The 7744-nt window shown below is 43.7% G+C and overlaps 3 long non-coding RNA genes across 3 annotated transcripts; 1 reads left to right on the forward strand and 2 right to left on the reverse strand.

Annotated features, from left to right (window-relative positions):
* Nucleotides 1–532: 532 nt before the first annotated feature.
* LOC135297512 (uncharacterized) lies at nucleotides 533–3239 on the reverse strand. Its single transcript, XR_010359484.1, has 2 exons — nucleotides 2758–3239; nucleotides 533–1319 (listed from the first exon to the last, which is right to left on the reverse strand). It is a non-coding gene; the product is annotated as an uncharacterized LOC135297512 (long non-coding RNA).
* LOC135297513 (uncharacterized) lies at nucleotides 2813–7650 on the forward strand. Its single transcript, XR_010359485.1, has 3 exons — nucleotides 2813–3372; nucleotides 3486–3562; nucleotides 4359–7650. It is a non-coding gene; the product is annotated as an uncharacterized LOC135297513 (long non-coding RNA).
* Nucleotides 3553–7673, reverse strand: LOC135297514 (uncharacterized). Its single transcript, XR_010359486.1, has 2 exons — nucleotides 6412–7673; nucleotides 3553–6109 (listed from the first exon to the last, which is right to left on the reverse strand). It is a non-coding gene; the product is annotated as an uncharacterized LOC135297514 (long non-coding RNA).
* Between the last annotated feature and the right edge of the window lie 71 nt (nucleotides 7674–7744).

Genomic DNA, 7744 nt, shown 5'->3' on the forward strand with positions numbered 1-7744 from the left:
CTCATTCAGAAAAGGCTCACAGTTAAACTCTTTCTCTTGCTAGGAAAACCAGTTATCACCTGAGGTCTGGGTCAGAGGATGGATCTTGTGTGGACAGGGCTCACTGGGCACAGCACTCCCCCAGTGTGAAACTCAGAGCATCAAGTGATAGCAGAACAGGCTATGTCACCTCACCCTTGTCCCAGCCTGCACTCGCATCAGAAAAACAACTTTTGGAAGACATTTCTCCAGATCTAGTGCCAAAGTCACTTGGCAATAGATCAGCTCTACATAAGGAACAAAGTTATAGATTTAAAAAGGAAATAAAGAAGCCTCTTCTTTTTTTTTTTTGCCACATTTTAATTAGTGGGAACCAATCTTCCTTCGGCTCTCGGAGCAGTATCTGGCAGGGATGCAGGAGTGAAGCATTTAATGTGAGCATTCTGGTTCTTCATCACCAGCCTGCTTCCCAGTTGCCTCTCTCATGCATCACCAATGCTGATAGGTGACAACTCTGAAACAAGAGGACATCAGGAATGCAAAATACAAATAATTCCTTTTTGCAACACCAATTTATTGATTCAGTGCTGGGAAAAAGCTTGGAACTGGTTTAACCCTATCCATCCAGCTCAAATTTATGCCCCCTGCCCTGATAGCTGCAAATATCTGCTGGTACTTTATTATCAGACCATTGCCATTACCAGTCTTTGCAAACCTTAAATCAAAACTCTTTGTTTTCCACAAGAGATCATATGATTTAAACAGAGACTGACTCAGGAAAATTCAGTGCCAGGTGCTACACAGGTCAGACTGTTTGATTACAGCTGTTTTTTTCTCTGGATTTGCAAGCTACTTTTTCTTTGAAAATTGAAATTATCAAACTGCATCAGTGAAAAATCCACAAGTGTTCATACTGTTAATAGAAGCACAATAAAACAGAAGGCAGGAAACAGGATAACTGTGGGTGGCTACTACACTTTGAAATAGCAGGAGCATCTTGAACCCAACAAAATCAGCAGACGAATGTTCCTGTTCTGTGGGAGCAGCATGGAATCATGGAGAAGAGTTTGATCATCTTCAGCCCTGGCCCATTTTTATTTTGATTCCTGCCTTTTTTTTTTTCTTCCTTTCTATTTTTTTTAGGACATTCTATTATTATGCACAGATCTATACCATATCACATGAAAAACATCCGAGTTGGAGATGCAGTCTGTCTGCAGTTCTGGTTGAGAATTAACTTCACAGGTTATGTTTAGACTCTTCTTGATTTTTGAACTCCTGTTTCTGGTAGTTCTGCTGCATGCTGTTCCAACAGCTCTCATCTCACTTCAGATCTGCATCTATGAGAAGGCAAATATAAGCAAAGCATCCTAAAATGTCATTTATTCTGAAATCGTACAGTTTCATCTCTTCTTTTTGGTGCTTTGTCATGTTAAAAAAAGCAAAAAAAAACATTTGAAAGGTTTTAGTCATACAATGACACTAAAGGGACCCTAAATGAACATGAAGTTCTTGCTTCATTTCTCACTGCTGTGCAAGCTCTTCTTAAACTAGTGCAAGGAATCTGCCTGTCTGCAGATATGCAAAAAAGCAAGCAAAGAGGAAATTAATCATCCTCTGCTACTAAAATAAGGGTGGTTTCTCAGCCCAATTACAGGACATTGAGTTACTGCATGGACAGTTTCTGATTTACATATGTTGGATGCTGACAAGTGGTAAACTTAGCACTGGGAAAAAATGTCCTTTAAACACACTTTTAAAATAGCCTACATTTTTCCAGGCCTATACAAAATGAGTGTATTACAATATGTGATTTTTAGCAGCCTACCAGACTAATTATATTTAGGTCAGAATGACCTCAGTACTCATAAACATTTTGTCATGGTTATATTTTTCTAAAACTTAACAATTTCACTGGTGGCCTTATTTGCAGTGTTCACCTCATGCTTAAATTCTCCTTTGGAGCAACTTCTGAGGAAGGTCAGTATTGCCTTTAGACCTGTCTGTATCAGCATGATGAAACTGTCCCTGGGAATTGTTCCACCTCACAGTCTAAGGCTGGCCTGGCAGCCTCTGTCACCGAGGTAAGCCCTGCAAAGCCTCTGATCACCTCAGCTCTGTGCAGACCAAAATCAGCCTCAGAGAAAGGACACACATTAATCAAATCGAGCAGTGGACTCCTCTTCCCACTCTCCAGAACCTATTTGCATGCCAGAGTTATTTAACTTTTTTTCCCTAATAGTTAACACGTGTTTGCAACAACTCTATAAAACCAGTTAAATCCCATGATCTTTGTCCACAGTCATTTCTTGCGTCAAAAATGAAAACAAAAGATACAAAACTTTTTGAGAAAATGTGTTTAAAACAAAGGAGAAAAGTGAAAATCATTACATTTTTCACAGTGGGACAACTACAAAATATTGGGATAATGAAATCTTAACAGCTTAGTTCAAAATGAGAAAATTCTACCTATAATAGCTAGGCCTTTGGGATTTTTTCCCTCACTTTAAGAGCTTTCTGTTAGCTCTGGAAGCAAATTTGTCACTCAGCTCAGCAGACACATAAAGAGGGGTAGTGCACATAGCTGGTGCTTCAAACACACACCACAGTGAAGTTTCCCAGACTGCTCTTGACGTTAACTTCACAGATAACACTCTCTTAGCAAATGTCATCTGAAGAGCTATCAAAAGTTTGATATCAACGGTTTTTGTTTGCATTGAGGACCCAGCCCCTGCCTGGGCAGCTGTGCCTGCCTGCATCCCTTCCCCTTGGACTGACCCTGGATCTGATCCATGGCTGCCCCGGCCTGGGGCTGCTCTGGTGGCCGGCCCTGTGTGCTGCTCAGCGTCCATGTGGGAGCCAGGAGGGACTGGTGTCCCCCAGCCTGCCACCAGCGGCATTCACCCTTCACCAGAGACATAGGCAGTGACATGAAGTGCAGCAGCAGCAAATCGGCAGGTGGCACTAGGCCAGGTGGCTCAGCTGATGTCCCTGAGGGACAGGGTGACATCCAGGGGGCCTGGACAGGCTTGAGGCCCACGAGGGTCACACGAAGTTCAACAAGAGCAAGTGCAGGTCCTGCACAGAGGTCAGGGCAAAGGGGGATGAAGGGGTTGAGAGCAGCCCTGCCATGAAGGCCCTGGGGATTCTGGTGCATGAAGAATTGAGTGCTGTCCCTTGCAGCCCAGGCCATGCTGACATTCAGAGGCCGGGGGTCTGCATCAGCTGGGTCAGCAATGGCTCTGCCTCTGCCAGGAGCAGCCTCGCTCCTGCTGCTCCCCAAGCCTCGCCAATTTGCTCTCGACTGCACCTGGCAACTTCAAGGGCAAGACCCCTCACCCAAGGAATGACTTTTCCTTCCTGTTAAATCTATCTTCCAAAGAATATTGAGAGGTAACAAACAGTACAGAAGATAAACAACCAGGCACCCGGCTTCAGGGGCACTTTGCTTTTCTGTTGTAGCTTTTAAGTATCCTTCTTGATATACATGACTTCATTTTTTCCAGAAAGACCCTAAAATTACCTTGTAGCTGTCACTCTAAGACAACAAAAAACACCATGCGAACACGCTGCTGTTCTCAAGGTAAAAAGGGTAGTTTATTTTCTGACTCCAACATTTATAGATTTCCAAAAGTGACAGTGGATTGGGGGGTGAAAGTGCCACCTCTCCAATGACACTGGACAAACCAACAGTCCATCCAATTTCTCCTTCTCCATAAATGAATGCAAAACAATGAGTTATTTACAGAAAGTGTGTGAGGAAGTTCGTTACAAGAATGTAAACATCAGAAGGTTTGGAAAATCTTAAAAAATCAGGGTGACATGTAGCCTTTTCCTTATTCCAGCAACTAACAATATAGAAATGAATTATTCTAAACTCTGGATGAAAGCCTGTGTATAGCAGAGGGTCACTGTATAATCCAGAAAAGCTAGGTATAGCCAAAGTTGTTTCATTTCAAAAATTTTGAGGTATTATCTTGAAAAAAGACAAATCCTTGCCATTTCCACCGTTTCTAGAATGGAAAATGTTCAGAACCACTTCAGGAGCTAAAAATCTTGGCTGAGGGCTGTGTGGGAGTATATGTGTATGCATTGTTAAGGGGAGAGAGAGGAAAAGAATTATGATAAATACAGCATTTTTGGTGTTCAGATGAGTTTTTTGTGAAGTCTGCACTACAGCAACTTCATAATTCCCAATGGCTTTCTCTTCAAAAAATAGGAAATTTTAAGAAAGGGAAGAGGACAAAGTAGTTTGTAGAGTTTTCAGTAATAACACCTTTTGTAACCTCCTATTAAACAGCTTCAGACTTTCATGTTTTAATTATTCTAGAAACTGTTGAAATTGGCAGAACAACAAGTAGAATTATGTATTTTACTAGGGAGAAGATGGAGACCCTGTCCCAAAAACCCCCTCAGCTTGAATTAGCGTGAATGCCTCTACCAGGCACGGGTGTGGATGAGAAATTGGCACCAGGAACAAGCAGGCTGAAGAGAGGGGACGTGTGTGCCAAGCAGTAGCATCCGAGTGTCTGCCAAGAGCTGATAAACTCCAGAGACTTCACAGTCCTGCTGAATCCACAGAAACTGATAAACTGAGCAGAGACACTCTGCCAAATCTGTCCAAATCCACTGGCATCAGCCATGGGTGTTGTACAATGCAGGCTACATCCATGAAGCTGGCTATATGCAAAACTACAAGATTGCCTGTCTATCTACCTATCTGTTCATATGAATATATAAAACACACATATAAGTGACGAAGCAAAATTTTCTGGAGGGACTTCCTGAACATCCTGACACATCAACACACATCTCTGCTTTTAAGTAACCAGCTGGGGTTGGTCTTCCAACTCTTGCTCCACCCGTCAGCGCAGATGTTTGTGAACCACAGGAGGGAATAAATGAATGCAGTGTGCAATGAGTCCCTTGCTATTAATAACAGCATAGCAAAAGGCATCTAATAAATGCTGTTGTGTTCTGTGTTTCCCCCAGCCTGATCCCAGAGAAAAGGGGATATACAGCAACCCATTATTGCAAATTTAAATTTCTACATTTTTGTGGATATCACCTTAGCAAGGGTGTCTGATGTTGGATCCAGACTTTCTAAATGACAGACTTAGGTATGTTTCCAGTGTGATATTTTTCAAGTCACCATAAACGGAGGCATGCCCAGACACAGACACAGGGACACCCCAGGCCTGGAAAACTGGTATGGTGGAATGGCACAAATTAAAAAGTTGCCAGGCTCCTCACCCAAGCTTTTGGACCACATGGTCTGTAAAGTCTAAGGATCACAATCTCTTCTTGAGACATTCACAGAGTTACCAAATCAGTAACCTCTCCCTCTTCTAGCAGAGTCACCAGGACTGACTCGTGCTCCTCCCAGCCTGCAGAAACCCCAGGGCCTCCAAACTCGACCCCAACAATAAAATGACTTCTGTGCCACTCATACCATCTTGGCCCCGGAGGCCACCAAATCCAGATGGCCCTTCATGTTTTCCTGTCATCTCCATTCTTCATATGATCAGACAAGAGTCATCTCCAGGGTGAATCTATCAGGAGTCTGTCCAAAACAGTAATTCTTTTCAAAACTGGGCCTGCTTTCAGCATTTGCCCAAGTTTTCCCCCGTCCTGCTTCATCCCATCTCCCTGCTTCTACCTGCCAGATAGATGACCACCATCATTTTCCAGAAAAAAATTTCAATTGTGTTGTCTATTTACAGGAAAAAATTGACAAAAATGTGCCACCCAAACACTTGTGCAGGTACGGGTCCTGGTGAGTGTTTTTGGTAGGACCAGCCACACCTGCTGAGGGGCTTATCCTGCAGCGTGTACCACTTCCAAGCATCCCACAGGCCACAGGCAGTGGAATCTGCTGCACTTTTCTCAGGAAAATAAATGCCTTTGCTCTTGTGCTTCAGTTTGAGGCAGAGACCACATCAGATTGTTTCTGAATGCAAGAGATGACAAGTTAATTGGAAGTTGTGCTTTGATGTGAAAAGGAAGAAGTTCTTTTAGAAGGAACAGGTTTTCAAAATCCTTCCACATCGGCCGGGTTTGCAGGACCTCTTGTGGTTAAAGCCTTGACTTGCAGTTCCACGTTTCTGCTGTGTGGCTTTTTCTCCTACAGCTGTGCAGAAGGGAAGGAGAGGCTTTGACTCGAAATGTCAAGCAGCAATGTTAGTGAAAGGAAAAGCTGTGCTAACTGGCATCTGGTGACAAATAACAATTTGCAAAATAATAATAATTTTAATAATAATATTTGCAAATATTATTTGGGGTAACACAATTTTTATAATAATATTTGCAAAATAATAATAAGCAAATAATTTTTCTGCGGATTTAAGCTTATAAAGAAAGTTGGTTTTTTTTGGTTGTTGCTGCTGTATCTCAAGCATCCCAGTAAAGAACCATGAAATGGAATTGACTTACAGAGTCACAGAACCACAGATTACTCCAAGCTGGAAGGGACCCACATGGATCATCGAATTCCAGCTCCTGGCCCTGCACAGGACAGCCCCAAGAGTCACACCAAGTGCACCATGTGTTCTAATGCATCAGAAAATTGCTTTTAAAGGACATAGACTCACCAATTAGTATGGAAAAAAACCCAAAACAAAACAAAAAACCAAGCCATGGGAAGAGATTCTGTTATTTTAGCTGCCATTTAGCTCTGCTGTGCATCTGCCACTGAAACTATCAGCTTCTCCTCTTGCCACCACAGTGCTGCAGGGCAGGAAGGATGCTGTCCAAGGCCAGTGCCACAACTTCTCCTTCCCTGAGGATGTTTTTGGGGGGAGGCTCCCGCTCATGCCATCACACCATTGCCCATAACAAGCACTGTGGCCCCATGGCAGGCAGGGAACGGGGTTTGGAGGGCAGTAGCTGTGGTCCCAAAATGGGTTCTTTGACTTGGGATGTGAGAGGCCAAGCCACACACAGAGCTGAGGTATTTGATTTATTCACAGCTCTGCACAGAAAGGGGTGCTGGGTGGCAAAGCCACAATGCCAGCACGACAACTACCAAAACCTTTAAATAGTTATGCATTTTAGTAAACAAAGGCATTATTGTTCACTGGCTAAAAGTTACACAGTTCTCTTGTTAATTAGTATTCTGTCTTCTGCTTATTAATGATACTCTTGCTTCTCCAGCTAATTAGTCCCATACTCAGTCTTTTCCTTCTTTTGGGTCAGTGGGTTTCTTGGGTCAGTGAGTTGGTGAGATGGTGGTCACCATCTCCCCCTGCCAGAATTACATTTTATCCAATTGGAGCTGGTTCAGCACAGTTGCTGAGCTGTGTCTATTCGTTTCTTCCTGATCTTTGGGATCCTACCAAATGTCCTTGCGGCCCATAAATTCTGCATTCTTTGTATCCACTATCAGCTGCACATCCTTCTCCCCAAGCTTTGTTAACCTCCCCCAAAGCGGGAGATCACTGAAACACCTGGAGCCCTAAACCTTCACAGAGTAACCCTACCCACAAGTAATTTGTTTTTTTAACATCTGGACATCACTCAGGGATTGCTCATCAGCTGCTATTTCAGGGGTTAAATCCCCTTTCCTGTTGATTAGGGTTGGAAGCATGCGAAGATCAGACACCACCCAACCTCCCTTCACATGGAAATTTCCAGATATTCCACGTTTTGCACCAATTAGGCACAGCAGGGACGGACGGGCCCGGCCGCTCCCTCAGCGCTTCCCGCCAAATCTGAGGGGGGCGGGGCCGGGGCGGGGCCAGGCGCGCGGGTTTGGCGCGCAGGGCAG

Source organism: Passer domesticus, chromosome 3 (genome assembly GCF_036417665.1).
Source record: "Passer domesticus isolate bPasDom1 chromosome 3, bPasDom1.hap1, whole genome shotgun sequence".
Classification (NCBI taxonomy): domain Eukaryota; kingdom Metazoa; phylum Chordata; class Aves; order Passeriformes; family Passeridae; genus Passer; species Passer domesticus.